The sequence below is a fragment of the Canis aureus genome, chromosome 5, assembly GCF_053574225.1.
Source record: "Canis aureus isolate CA01 chromosome 5, VMU_Caureus_v.1.0, whole genome shotgun sequence".
Classification (NCBI taxonomy): Eukaryota; Metazoa; Chordata; class Mammalia; order Carnivora; family Canidae; genus Canis; species Canis aureus.
Genome location: NC_135615.1, coordinates 30,483,170 through 30,498,184, shown reverse-complemented (window position 1 = coordinate 30,498,184; position 15,015 = coordinate 30,483,170). Strand labels below are relative to the sequence as shown.

General features: G+C 57.8%; 1 protein-coding gene across 1 annotated transcript in view; it reads left to right on the top strand.

The window, feature by feature from the left end:
- Nucleotides 1-3,039: 3,039 nt before the first annotated feature.
- Nucleotides 3,040-15,015, top strand: part of PFKFB3 (6-phosphofructo-2-kinase/fructose-2,6-biphosphatase 3) — a 144,332-nt gene continuing 132,356 nt past the window's right edge. The window contains exon 1 of the transcript XR_013379534.1: nt 3,040-3,166. The gene's annotated coding sequence lies outside the window, so the exon portion shown is untranslated. The remainder of the gene's footprint in view (nt 3,167-15,015) is intronic.

The window sequence follows — 15,015 nt, the reverse complement described above, 5'->3', positions numbered from 1 at the left end:
TGCTGTTAAATGCTCGTCAGAAGAGCAGGGTTAAGTCCATTAGCCTGAGAGCAGAAATGTGAGCGGACACGGGTTGGGGGTTCAGCGAGTAACGACACGATGACTTCACTCTATGATTCCCACTATATTGTTCACGGCGCCTGGGAATATATTCTCAATCTAAAATTGCTTCACGTCTTGCCTCCACGTGAGCCCGGGACGCCAGGCCCCCCACCCGGCCCAGCTGCCCACCCCGCACCTGGTCCTGGCTGCCATGAGCAGATCCAGTTTTTCCCGCCACTCGCTTATCTCTTGTGCGGACTCCCTTGTGCGGAGGACACACTCTTTGAGTTCTGAAATGCCACCATCATGGCTGATTCTGATTGGGAGCGAAAGAATGTCCCCGGGGTTATTAACAACAGCTGACGTCCTGGAGGGCTGCTGCTCCACAGTGACAGGTGCAAGGCAGCCCAGAGTCCCACCCGTGCTCTTGTTCCTCTAGAGGACTGCGGCCAACGCGGGGCCATCGGGCTCCATGAGCCCGGACCGGTTTTCCTCTGGAGGCTCCTGAGACGCAGTGTGTGGGGTGTCCCCGCCGCCGGCAAGCCCGTTCTCCAGGGGTCCCGCAATCCTGTTCAGTTCTGACATAACTCCCTGGAGTTAGCACAGACCCCACAGGGGAGGTAGGGGGCTCAGCCCCCCAAGACCACCCCCACTTCAGATGCCAGTGCAGCTGCTGGGCACCAACTCTTCTGTCCAATTGGGCTACAAAGTCAGGGGGATCCAGAACTTTCCCTCTTTCAGGGTTGATAATCTGCTAGAGCTGCTCACAGAACTCAGAAAAGTGCTTTATTTGTTATTATCAGTTTATTATAAAGGATACGACTCAGGATCTGCCAAGTGGAAGAGATGGCTAGGACGAGGCGAGAGGGTACAGGTGCACCGACTGCCCGTGCCCTGAGCTCGCCACCCTCCCAGTGCCTCCCCGTGCTCACCAACCTGGAAGCTCTCTGAACCCCATCTTTTAGGGGGGTTAATGAGGTTTCATTATGTTGGTGTGACTGACCACTCATGATCCTCCTCATTTTTTCTTTTTTTTAAAGATTTTATTTATTTATTCATGAGAAACAGAGAGGAAGAGACATAAGCAGAGGGAAAAGAAGGTTCCCTGCGGGGAGCCCGATGAGGGACCCAATCCCGGGACCCTGGGGTCACGCCCTGAGCCGAAAGCAGATGCTCAACCACTGAGCCACCTGGGTGGCCCAGACCCCACTCATTTCCCAGGCCCTCTCTCCTCCCTGGAGGTGGAGGGGTGGTGCTAAAAGTCCCAACCCCCTAAGTATGAGGTGGTCTTTCTGGCCACCAGCCCCTATCCCAAAGCTGCCTGGGTGCCCCGGCCACCATCAGTCCTTCCACGATCACGCAAACACTCCCTCCTCCCTGTGGAGATTCCAAGGTTCCCATGTGCCAGGAACTGTGGACAGGGACCAAATGCAGATTTCTTATTGCATCACAGCCACATGAGGTCTCATGAGGCAGTAAAGGTGCCAGGTACAAGGAAGGTGGGCCCACCCACTCCAAAGTGCACGTCCTCTGGCTTCACTGTGACGTGTGGCTGGACAGTTCTGAGATGTGCGGTCTTGCACACTTTATCGGGCCTTAGATAAAATTTGCTTTCCTTGGCGTGTGAGTCCATGGAGTAAAGTGCAAGTCCACCAGAGGGTACAGATGTGGCAGGGGAAAGGGTAGAGGGAGGTGATAATCTCTCAAAACACCGCCCCATCCCTCACTTCCTGTTCCTCTTACACAGACTCACACCCACTCTCAGGAGGCCTGTGGCACAGGAGCCGAAGCCTGAGAGCTCATGGTCCCAATCTCCAGCCAGGCCCATGCGACAGTGGCTTTCCAGAAGGTTCCACCACGGCCATGTCCCAGGCCCACTGGCAACACCCTGTCTGAACAAGCAGTGACTTTCTTCCCTGAGACATGGGCTCTGAGCCTTTGAATGCAGGGCAGGAGTTTGGGCTGCTCTACCCACAAGGGAGAATAGGCTAAGAAACTGTGACCAAGAAATGATCAAAAACAAACAACTGACTTTTCGGTTCACCCGTATGGGTTTTTTTTTTTTTTTTTTTCATTTCATAGAAAGTGGGAGGGGATCCCTGGGTGGCTCAGCTTGTGGTGCCTGCCTTCCGCCCAAGATGTGATCCTGGAGTCCTGGGATGGAGTCCTGCCTCCCTGCATGGAGCCTGCTTCTCCCTCTGCCCGAGTCTCTGCCTCTCTTTCGCTCTGTGTCTTTCATGAATAAATAAATAAAATCTTAAAGAGAGAAAAAAAAAAGAAAGTGGGAGAAATTGCTATCAGCATGCGTGTCTCAAATATTAATTAGGTCAGGAGATCGTTCCTAATATCCTTCAAACTGCAGCCTAAAGTAGCACTTTTCACAAGAAATAGCTCTCACCTGAAGGAAGGGTGACCGGCCTGATGAAATATTTGATCCCATCAAACAGCACTTCCAGGTGCTGGCCTTCACAGGGGCGAGCCAAGTGCGGGGAGGTCTCCCTCCTGCCTCTGCGCATCGCGGTGATTTTTAAGTTCTTTTTGACATACTTACTGCCCTGCGTGCAAAGTGCTGGTCTGGGTTCCCCAGGACCCGGGGACCATAGAGGGCGGGATTGAATGTCAGAGGTGGGGGCTGCTGGGGCGCAGGAGCCCCGGGTGGGAAGGCTTTTGCAGGAGGGTGCTCGGGAGGCTGCCTGCGGGGATGCACTTTGCGCTTTTGCGGGGGGGGGCGGGGGGGTCCCTCCATCCGTCCTTTAATTGCAGTTCAAGCTGGAGGCGTCCCTGTACCCGCCCTGTGTGCCCGCGGACACGGGCTGAAGTTGCCCAAGCCCTTCCCAGGACCAGCGTACGCGCGGCCCCCAGCGCCGGCAGCGCGGGGGTTAAGCGGCTTCCGCGGGGCCCGCCCCGGAGCCCGCCCCGAGCCCGCCGCGGAGCCTCCCTGCGGCCGTGACGCGCCCGCTCGGCCCAAATACGTCCCTCCTCCGCCCGCCCCCCGCCCTCGCCCGCCCTCGCCCGGGGCCCGCAGGCGCCCCCGAGCCGCGGGGCTGCCACTCGGACGTCGCCCGGCCTCGGTGTCCCGGGCCGGCCCCGCGGGGCGCCCCCTCCGCGATGCCCTTCAGGAAAGGTAGGCGCGCCCCCCGCGCGGAGCCCCCGCCCCGCAGCCCGCCGCCCGCAGGTCCCCGCCTCCGTGCGCGCCGCCCCCCGCGCACCCCGCCCAGCCTCCCCGGACCCCCGCGCCTCCTCCTCCGCCCTCCCCGGACCCCCCGCGCACCCCCACCCGGCCTCCCCGGACCCCCGCACCCCGCCCGGCCACCCCGGACCCCTGCGCACCCCGCCCGGCCTCCCTGGACCCCCCGCGCCTCCTGCCTGGCCCTCCCCGGACCCCCGCGCCCTCCTCCTCCGCCCTCCCCGGACCCCCCCCCGCGCACCCCACCCGGCCTCCCCGGACCCCCGCGCCTCCTCCTCCGCCCTCCCCGGACCCCCGCGCACCCCGCCCGGCCACCCCGGACCCCTGCGCGCCCCGCCCGGCCTCCCTGGACCCCCCGCGCCTCCTGCCTGGCCCTCCCCGGACCCCCGCGCCCTCCTCCTCCGCCCTCCCCGGACCCCCCCCGCGCACCCCACCCGGCCTCCCCGGACCCCCGCGCCCTCCTCCTCCGCCCTCCCCGGACCCCCCCGCGCCCCCGCACCCTCCCCGCGCACCCCCGCACCCTCCTCCCGGGCCCCGCCCGCCGCACGTGCCCCGCGCACCCCGACTCGGAACCAGCCCCGCCTTGGACCAGCTGCGTCCAAGTGCGGGGGCGCCGGTGGGGCAGGTTGGCACCGCCGGGGGGGCCCTCGGTGGCGGCCCTGGGTCCCGGGGAGGGTCGGGCCAGGGCGCGCCGTGCGGAAGGCGGCTCTGTGTGCGAGTCCTGCCGCCGCCCGCCTCTGCTCTCGGACTCTCGGAAGTCCTCCGATCCCTGGTGAAATGGACCTGAGTGGGGATGACTGCGTGGGGGGCGGGGGGGGCAGTGCTCAGAAAGCACCCAGGCCGAGGGACGCGAGGTAGGCCTGGCCGGCAGCACCTGCCCACCCGGGGCCCTGCCTGGGGCGCCCCACCTGGCCCACCTGCAGGCCCGACCCGCGCCCCCTCTGCAGGGGCGGTGGCCCCAAGATGCTCCACGGCCCCCTGTCCCGGAAGGGGGTCCCCGTTGCATTTGGCCTCCTCTTCCGGGCAGGATGAGGGAGGCCCTGATGCCCCCAAGTCCCCGCCGAGCCGGCTGGGAGACTTTTACTTTGCCATCAGAGCCATGGGACTCCTTCCCTTTTCTGCCCTGTTGGGAGGGGCTCGGCTGGGGTGAGTCCCTGTCACTGGGAACCCCAGGCCTCTGCACCCGCCTGGGCGCCAGGCCCCGTGAGAAGTGAGTGGGAGGAAGCATGTGCTCCCTGCCGGTGCCTGGACCCAGCCGTGTGGCCGGCACCCTGTTCCCTGGGTCCCCTGCACACCCTCTCTTCCCTCAGCGGTGAAACAGGTTCCTGCTGTGGTGGCGGCGAGGCCCCTGTGGCCTGTGCGCCTGGCCCAGAGCCTGAGATGCCGCGGGGGCTCCTGGCGCCGAAGGGGGGTGCTTGGCACTCCTTGTTCCTGGGGGGATGGTGAGAAGTGAGGTGACTGAGGTTCTGCGGGTGCTGATGACACCTGCTTCCCGTGCTGACTGTCCTCGTTGTCTCTGCGATGCTATGACAGCCTGCCGCCCTTGTCTGGAGGTTCCCTCGGAGCCGCAGCGGGAGTACCCGTGGATGGCCGCCTTCACCCCCTCTCTGCCCGCTGGTCCCCGGCTCTGCTGGCAGGCTTCCAGAAGGCAGAGATGCCTGTGGGCTGGGCACCGCACTTGCTGCAGAGGCACGGGGAGGGGGGTGGGGGAGGGCAGAGGGGCTTGGGCGCCCAGATAAAGCACCGGGGCTGCTAAGGGAGTTTCTCTGTGAGGTTGCACTTGGCGGCGGCGCCGAACGATGCCGATGGCGCAGGACCGCACACTGGCCGCTGCTCAGTGCTAAGCTGTGTTGGGTTTTTCGATCTGAAGAGAACACTGCTGCCGGAGGGAAGATGCGCTTCCCCCGTTCTGTGGATGCAGTTCCTGAAGGTCCAGGATGTGAGGAATAGCCCTCAGCTGGGTTTTCCGGGAGCCTTGGTGGCCAGCCGGGGCAGGGACTCTGGAGGCCTCGCGTCCCAGGCAGGGCTTCCCCGCCTTGTCCAGGTGTGATCTCCTACTTGGTGGAAATGTCCCGGAGACCGGGTTTGTTCAGGGTCGTGGTGGGACATGGGGTGCAGCTGCTGCAGGGCTGGAGGTCGGCCTGGGAGGGCGCTCAGCACCCCAATCCTGGAACTGCCCAGATGGTGGAGACTTCAGGGCAAGTACTCTTTTATGTCTTTTGGGATTTTTGAGCCGCCTGGATGTATTAACTATCCAAAAAAGCAATTTAAGAAAGAAGGAAGGACTTTCCTGGCCCCCCTCCCAAGATGACCCCAAGCCAGATGGGGAAGGACTTCCTTCCGGCCAACCTCTAGAACGGCACCTTCCCTGGCCCTGTCTCTGCGTCCTGACAGCTAGCGTGCAGAGCCTGGACTCTGCATTCGGGGCACATCAGCCGTCCCACACTCAGGGCACAGGATCAGCACCTGGGATCCTGGGCTGCTGACCTGTTTCTCACCAGACCCCGTGGGTAAAGCGTAGGAAGGCCACAGAAGAGAGCGCAGGGCCCCCTGGCGTTACCACCTCAGGCCTCAGGGCCGAGGAGCCGGTGGCCTGATTGGAGCCCCCCACCCCGAGGATTGAAGAGCCCCCAGAGAGCGAGCACACTGGAAGGATCCTCCGACCTCTGCCCCTCCTGCCCTCTGACCTCAGGGCACCGCAGCCAGAGGGCCAGGGGGCCCACGGGTGTCCTTGCAGGTCCGCCTCCTAGGACGCAGCGCTGGGCGGACTCCCCTTTGCTGGAGGGTGGATCTGGTGAGAAAGCTGGTCCAGCCCGGGATCTCAGGTATTGGGACTGAGCAACACGGCTGATGTCTCCCGAATGCAGAGTTCAGGGATTGCACGCTACATCATTCATTCGTTCACTCATTTGTTCATTCGGTCCTTCATCCTCTAGATTGAGGGCTTACTCTGCGCCAGGCACAGGCAAGGTGCTAGCTGAACACGCGTGGCAGTTCCCTCCCTGGGCTTAGGCTCCACGGCCTGCATCTGCAGCCTGGTCCAGGCACCCCCCACCCCCACCCCAGCTCCCGCAGAATCCCAGCCGGATGACCTTCCCCACGGGTGATGGTGACCTTCCCCACGGGGTGGGTCGGGGTGAAAGGCAGATGCTCGGTCTTCTCTTGGTTCCAGGGTGATGGTGGCCACGGATGGGGACCAGGGCTGGGTCTGGAGAAGTGGGCCTTGAGATTGGGATGGGGCAGGAGGAGGCCCGGGCTGCCCTGAGCACAGGAGGGGTGGGGGTGGTCAGGAAAGCTGGGGCCAGACGCCAGGAGGGGGGCCACACCTGTCTGGGGGAGCTGGGGAGCCAGGCGGGGCGTGGGATAGGGACTCTTCCTCTGGGGGGCTCCACAGGTGGAGGTGGCCACTTCCCCTGCGACTATGGGTGCTCTGCTCCAAGGCCAGGGTCTCCGCTGAGTTCCTAGGGCCCTTTCTGATTGACAAGCCTGCAAAATGGTCTTCAGGGAGCAGGGTCCCAAGGATTCTACACAGCACCCCCTCGGAGGGGGTGGGGAATTGGAGTGCAGCCCCCCTCGGAGGGGGTGGGGAATCGGAGGTGCAGCCCCCCTCTGAGGAGATGGGGAATTGTGGGTGCAGTCCCCCCTTCAGAGGGGGCGGGGAATTGGGGGTGTAGCATCCCTGGGAGGGGATGGGGAATGGGGGGGAGGCTTGGAGGCCCGTAGGGAAACCGAGCTAGCGTTCTGTACACGCCCACACCCGGAGAGCCTTCCATGGGTTCACTTGTCCTCACAGCTACTGTGTGACGCACGTGGCATCGTTTCCATCATGACAATGAAGACCCGCGGCCGTGGGGATCATGCAGCTGGGCTGGGTTCCCGCGTGGAGCCATGTGCCCACCAGGGCTGCACACTGTGTGCTGCGCCTCCGCGGCCTTGCAGGACTGGTGGGGACGAGGTGGGAGCTGGTCACCACCGGGAGGCCCGTGGCAGCCGCTGTGGCCTTCCCACGAGCTGAGCCATGAGCGGAGACCTTGGCGCTCACCCCAGTACCCTGCGGGGGTTGCCGCGCCACCAGGCCACAGGCCGCAGCTGCTGGGCAGTGTCTGGGGACGCTCGTGGTGGCACCGAGGGAAGCACGCGGGGCAGCCCCTTGGGAATTGGGGCAGCGCGGCCCTGGCAGCAGGAAAACAGTCGCAATTCTTGCGATTTTGCAAACTGAGGTCAGCATTTTGACCTCACACCCAGGAGCTCTCCTTCCTTCGTCTCTGCTTCCCCGGTGGCAGGTGGTGGCCGGTGGTGGCTGGTGGCAGCCGTGCACAGACGCCCTCATGGGGCCGGGCGGCTGGCGGCCTTCCCTGCCCGGGTCCTCACTGTGCGGGGGCCACCCTATGCTCTGTCCGCGTCCCCTGGGGCCCGGTGGCTTACGGATGAAGGAAGGCTCCCTGGCCTGGCCATGTCACAGCTCTGTCCCTGATGCGCCCGCGGTGTGCTCCCCGAGGACGGAGACCCAGGGATGATGTGTATGACAGCACCATGGGGTCGGGGAAAAACCTTGGCCTAAGAGCTCAGGGACCAGGTAGTGACAGGCCCACCTGTGTCACATAGTGGCTGAGGAGCACTCGGCCTCAGTTTACCCAACTGGAAAAGGAGGATGCGAGCTGAGTTTCCCTCCCAGTCCAACTCAGTGCCCTCTGGCCATTTGTCACATGTACACGGAGTGGCCCCAGCTTCTTGCCTGTGCTGGCTGCAGGGGGCGGGAGGGATCCCCTCTGTGCCTTTGTCTTCAAAGAACGCACAGGGCACCCTGGCCTGGCCTCTCCCAGTGTCTCCACGAGGGAGGCTAAGTTTCAGGCAGGTGGTGAATGATGGGGTCACGGCCCTGCGACCTGTGGTTTCCGAGTCAGGTCTGACATCTGTGCCAGAAGGAAGTTGGTGTCGGTGTCCAGTTCTTGAGTGGACGTAGCCCTGTGGTCTGGTGAAGTCAGTCGGGGGGTCTCTGTCCGTGATGTCAGGCCTTCAGAGTCATTGGCCTGCAGTCCCTTCAGGAAGCTCTGGGGTGAAGAATTTTTTGCTAATCTTCCCCGAGTCTAAAGCAGTCACTACTAGCCGGCCTTCCCACATGGGGCGTCAGGTGGAGTGGCCGTGCCCGACGCTGGGTTGACGGTCAGCTCGTCCCCCACGTCCTGGGCCAGATGAAACGAGGCAGCCTTCCAGAAGTGTGCTCCCTGGGTGTGCACGGTGCTGAGCTGTGCGGATGCTTTTTGAGGGAACAACTGTGTCCTTCCTTAGGGCTGAATCGCTTTGGTGTTTTTACTGTATGCCTGACATACTGAACCCTAGCAATGGATTGGATTCAGGAAGCACCCCCTCTTCCCCCCACCCTGAGGCTTGGGGACCGGGCCCAGCTGCAGGAAGAGCAAAGTTTCATCAGTCAGTGGGGGCGAGCAGAGGCTCAGGGACATACCCCGAGGAAGCGTGGCCGCAGGTCGGGCTGGCTGAGTGGGATCCTGGGGGACAGTTATGGGTACAGAAGCATCGTTTCTCTAAGGGAGAAACCAGACCCCCGTGGCTCTTATTCCTGGCCACACATTTGGATGAACCAGGGAGCTTTTTGAAAAAAAGCCTGATGCGCCAGAATGTCTGATGTAATAGTTTGGGTTGATGCTTGGACAGAAATTTTCATGAAACAGCACTCATCCCAGAATGTAGGGTACACCGTGGTACTTTGTCGTCTGTTCCACTTCATTAAAAAGGACTCTGGTCGGCTTCCAATAAATTGATTTCAAGGCCGCTAGTGGTGAATAAATCCACGGTCTTGAAAATACTGCTCTAGCGTGACAGCTCGCGCCGGGGAGGCTGGGAAGCTGCTGGGAAGCTGGAAACTGCATTTCCCAGACTCCCTTGCAGCTAGGGCTCTGAGCGTGATGTAGGGTCTGCAGCAAGATCAGCGTGCTCCTGCTCAAGGCCTCTGGCAGGTACTGCTGCGGAGGCATCCAACCACTTGGTGGGGGCTTCCCCAACCAGGCAGCCTTGGGGGGAAGCAGTGAATCTGGATAAAAGGGGAGCCCCCCCCCATCAGCCATGTGCAGAGGCCACATTTCTCTGGGGACATTCACGAAATAACCATTTGGGAAGAAAAGGGGAGTGGAGGTTATAGACTGGTAGCTGAGGACACTTAGTATAAAAGGCAAGAAACAACTGGATTGCAGCTGGCTGCCTCTCCTAGCCGGTTGTGTTACTTCATTCGCTGGCACACACCCTTCAGTCATTGGGCAAACATCTGTTCAGCGCCTAGTGGGCCAGGCATGGGTGAAGAGCCGAGGGTACAGCAGTGACCACTATGGGCAGAACTGCCTGCCTCCGTGGGACTTACATTCTAACTGGGGTAGGCAGACAGTAAACAGAGACGTGAGTGTGCCCAGTGGGATGAAGTGCTGTGGGGAAAAATGAAGCAAGAAAGAGGAGGAGGAGGAGGAAGGAAGTTGGGGATGAGGGTGAGCGGCTGTTTTAAATAGGATGGTCACTGGAGGGTGACATTTGGGTAGAGACTGCAGGGAGTGAGGAGTGGACCGTGCAGTTTGTTAGGAGAGTGCTCTAGCAAGGGGACGTGTAGGTGCAAAGGTCCTGTGGCCATAGTGGGCTGAATGTTGGGGGGAACACATGGAGGCCGGTGAGGCTGGAGCTGCGTCAGTTAGGACCCCATTCAGAAAGGTAGCAGGCGGCTCCTGAAGACCAAGGCTTCCCTGAGGCCTCAGCCCCTTATGTGGGGTGGGATAGGGAAGCCCTTGGAGGGTGTAGGGGGAACCGTTGTGTGAATGAGCTCTGCATTACAGGCTGTCTATGCAGTATGTAGCTGCCTTCCTGGGAACAGACTGTAGGGTGGTGAGGGTGGATCGAGGAGACCAGGTGGGAGTCTGTCCGTGAGCGGCGAGGTCGGCTGAGGTCAGGGAGGGCGGGGGTCATACGGGGCTGGATGCTGAGTGTGTGTAGGAGACACGGGCCGCACGCGGTGTGAGGATTGGATGCCAGGGAAGAGGGAGGGTTGCCGCGGGGGGCTCCTGGAGCTGCCTTCTCTGGAGGCGCCCGGGGAGGCCCAGAGCCCCGGTGGTTATCCTGACGGCTGGAGCTCAGTGGGCTGTGTCCAGTAGCCTACAGACTTGGTATTCATGGTTCCAGAGGCTTGGGGCTCAGCACGGAGCCTTCCAGAAAGATCTATTATGCTCCGGGCCAATTGCCGGACAGACGCTTCTTTTAAGAGAAAACTGGCTTTGAGAGTCAGGGCTGATTATTCTTGCCCCACGTAAGGGATTCCATAACGCTTGGCTGGGTCTCAGGGACGGTCGCTGTGCGTGGATGTCGTCCGAGCCAGTGGACAAGCACGTGGTGGGCTTTTCCTGTTGCCGGTGCTTCCGTGTCAGTGGTTCCCCAACTACCAGTGACTGACTTTTCTTTTCTTTTCTTTTCTTTTCTTTTCTTTTCTTTTCTTTTCTTTTCTTTTCTTTTCTTTCTTTCTTTTTTTTAAGATTTTATTTATTTATTCATGAGAGACATAGAGAGGGGCAGAGACACAGGCAGAGGGAGAAGCAGGCTCCCGGTGGGGAGCCGGGTGCAGGACTCGATCCCAGGACCCTGGGGTCACGCCCTGAGCCGAAGGCAGACGCTCAACCACTGAGCCCTCAGGGGCCCCTGCCAGTGATTTTCTGTCCATTCTTCGGTCTCCTTACGCTGTGAAGGGCTCAATTGTAGGAGAAGGGAAAACTCTACTCCAGAAAGAGTCCCTGCACAAACCCAGCCCGGCTACCGGCTGGCCAAGTTAGCCTCCGGGCAGGGTCACCGACTCGGCCTGGCTTGGCCTGGATTTCCCCTGTAGAGTGTGGAGAATCATGAGACCCAGCAGCCCCCCCTCCCCAGTCCCAGGACGGCAGATCACCCCACTTACCTCCAGCCAACCCTGCGCCACAGGCCTGCTGGCCTCATTTAGAGAAATAGGTTTTAAAAGCTCATTAATGTTTGAATAACAAAAGGAAAGAATCCAAGCAAATTTGGTGGCCCTGGGCTCTGGACTTGAAACTGTGGAAGATCTGTTTCCGAGCCGCTCTGCCCCCAGACGTGTAAGAAAATCAAAACGGGGATTTTATCATCAACTTGCTGCCTCAGTGCAACGGCACAGGGATCTGAGTCGGCGCACTGGCTGGTCTCTGTGTGAAAAATCTAAAGCTCGAACGTCACACTTTTATAATAGAAAAAGCGAGGCAGTTGGCATCCATCCGCTTTGCCATGAGTCGTGTTGGCTGAACGTGAATGGAGGACAAAAAACGTGGAATCGACTCTGAGCCAAAATTATGTTTTGTGCAAATCCTGGAGTATATAAAAGGTTTTCCTTTGAAGTCATTCGAATGAAGCAAAAGGTTGTGTCGTCACTGCTGCTCTGTAGGAAATTTCTTTACCTTATAAAACGTCAAAAAAATTCATTATGGGGGGCGGCTGGGGGGCTCAGCAGTTGAGCGGCTGCCTTCAGCTTAGAGCGTGACCCCAGGGTCCCGAGATCGAGGTCCGCCTCGGGCTCCTTGCAGGGAGCCTGCTTCTCCCTCTGCCTGCGTCTCTGCCTCTTTCTGTGTGTCTCCCATGAATAAATAAATAAAATCTTTAAAAAATTCATTATGGAATGCATACCAATTAGTGATAGATGGCGTGACCATACAGTCATAATCCACGCTGCAGAAGAGCCACCCGTCCTGAGCAGTGAGGCAACCTTTTTTTTTTCTTTGTGGTTCTGTTCCTTTCTCCAGCTTCTGTTAAAAAGAGCTGAATGACTGGTAACACCTTTTAAAAAAAAAAAAAAATCAGGTAGTATGTAACGTAAGAGAAGGAGATAAAAACGTTGGACCTCCTCAGGGAGCAGGGAAGTGCAAATAGAGACCCCAATGGGCGATGCAGTTTTGCCCCGACGCGGGTGGCATAAGGGAGAAGCCAGCCCGTGTTGGGCGTCGGGGAGAATGTGGGTCCGAAGCGCTGTGATGCGCCGCGGGGGTGGGCACGGTGTAGACGTGCCCAGCAAGCAGTCTGGAGTCGTCTTGTGAAGCTGGGCTCCCCATGCCCTTCCCGGGCTGGTCACCGAGGGAAGCTTCTGCGCAGATGACGTTCAGTCTGGGCTCCAAACGAGCAGCTGCACATGCTTTGGGGGAAGCGTAGATGTGCCCTTGCCCCCGACCCGCGCGGGATGTTAGTCGTGCGGCTGTCGGACGGCCCCACTCTGAGGGACAGCTGTATTCGATGTCACGACTGCTTAAAACAAATCGCAAAGCATTAGGTGCAGTAAAATACTTTTTTAAAAAAAAGATTTTATTTATTTATTCATGAGAAACATTGAGAGAGAGAGGCAGAGACACAGGCAGAGGGAGAAACAGGTTTCCTGCAGGGAGCCCGACGTGGGACTCGATCCTGGGACTCCAGGATCATGCCCTGAGCCAAAGGCAGATGCTCAACCACCGAGCCACCCACATGTCCCCAAATACTTCTTTTTAAGTAAAATTAAAACACCTAAAACAATATGCTTTTGAGCACGACCTATGCAACCAAACAGTACGTCTTTTGTAAAATTCAGGGTCATGGTGACTTCTGTTTGGAGGGAGGCAGGAGCAGGGAGGGGGAGCTGAGCTGTGGATGTCGGTGGCTGGGGGATCTCTGCTCGTCCATTGCAGCACTTCAACGAACCATGAAAGAGGACCATTCGGGGATCAGTGATGAGTGTTCGAGATGAACCAAGGGTTATGAGGAAGCCACGTGTCTGCGCTGGGGGCCCAGTGACCAAGAAGGAGTGAAGAGGAATGGTTCCTCCTACTTGTTAGCGAGATCAGCCATTCCCAAAACCGTGTTTTCAGGGTCCGTCAAACGGTTGCAAGGCAATTCCAGTGCCCTTTCTGCCTGCGGTGGTGATGGTCTTCTGAACGCAGTGGAGCCGCAGCAGGAAGGGTATGGTCCACCCGGGACTGAATGTGGTACCTCCTCAAAATAGAGCATGACTTTGTGGTTTCGAATTTTAATTGCTCGTTCCCGTTATTACCAATTTACATTTTTTTAAAAAGATTTTATTTATTTATCTGGGGCGGGGAGGGGCAGGCAGAGGTAGAGGGAGAAGCAGAGTCCCCGCTGAGCAGGGATCTGGATGCAGGACTTGATCCCAGGACCCCGGGATCAGGACCTGAGCCCGAGGCAGACGCTTCCCCAGATGAGCCACCCAGGCGCCCCTATATTTGAGTTTTAACAAGGAAATGAAATTATTTAGAGAGCCCATGTCAAGTGGTAGGTACTTTTCAGTATTAGATCCTTAGAGGTAAGGACCCAGATTGGAGAGAGAGAGACAGACAGACATTGAGTGTAAATGCTGGACTGGAGCCTGGGCATTAGTGTGGCAATTGGCCAAATGCATTTGGAGTCTGTACTGCATTCAAGTTAATTTCCTGCTTTTGATGGCCGTATCATAATTATGGATGGAGGAAAGCATCTTGGCTTTTACGTAATAGACACTTAAGTATTAAGAGGGAGGGGAGCAGATTTTATCTTCGTGGTTCAGCAAAAAATGATATGTATACATTTTTTAAAACTTGTGTACTATTTTGTATATAAAAATACGTATTTAAGACTGTGATAATGTACAGAGAGAACGATAAAGCAGATGTGGCCACCTGTTAACGTTAATTGGTGAGTCAGGGTGAGGGATACATGGAAATTCCTTGACCTACTTGGAATTTTTCTGTAAAGTTGAAATGATGTCAAAACGAGAAGTTAAAACAGAAATGAGAGATGCGGGACGCCTGGGTGGCTCTGTGGTGGAGCATCGGCCTTTGGCTCAGGGTGTGACCCCAGGGTCGAGTCCCACCTCAGGCTCCCTGCATGGGGCCTGCTTCTCCCTCTGCCTGTGTCTCTGCCTCTCTCTGTGTGTGTCTCTCATGAATAAATAAATAAAATTCAAAAACACAAAAAACACATTCCAATTGGGTTTCACACATATGTGTATATCTGTTAACCCAACACCTGATCAAGTGATAGGACATGTGCAGTACCCCCCGACAGCTCCTTCATGCCCTTGCTTCTCAGCAGAAACCACTAGGCTGGCTTCTCTCATTATAAATAAATTTTGCTTGTTCTTGAAATTCACACAGATGGAATTATACGTCGTGTATCTTTTTAAAAATGTTTCATTTATTTTAGATGGAACTTGGGTGAGAGTAGGGGAGGGGCAGAGGGAGACTGCCCAGCAAGCGCAGAGCCTGATGCTAGGCTCGATATCAGGACCCTGAGATAGTGACCTGAGCCGAAGGCAGATGCTCAACCGACTGAGCCACCCAGGCGCCTCGTACATTATAGCTTTTGAATGTGGCTTCTTTCCATCAACATCCCACCTGGATTTTTCCATGTTGTTGTGTATGGAAATCCTTAGTTCATCTTCATTGCTGTATAGTATTCTGTTGTGTAAATAGATGACAGTTTGTCCCTTTGATTTTCTTTTTTTTTTTTTTAATTTTTTTTTTTTTTTATGATAGTCACAGAGAGAGAGAGAGAGGCAGAGACACAGGCAGAGGGAGAAGCAGGCTCCATGCACCAGGAGCCCGACGTGGGATTCGATCCCGGGTCTCCAGGATCGCGCCCTGGGCCAAAGACAGGTGCTAAACCGCTGCGCCATCCAGGGATCCCTGTCCCTTTGATTTTCAAAAAAAATTTTTTTTATTCTAAGAATTTTAATTCCAATACGACTAACAAGCAGTGTTATATTATTTTCAGGTGCA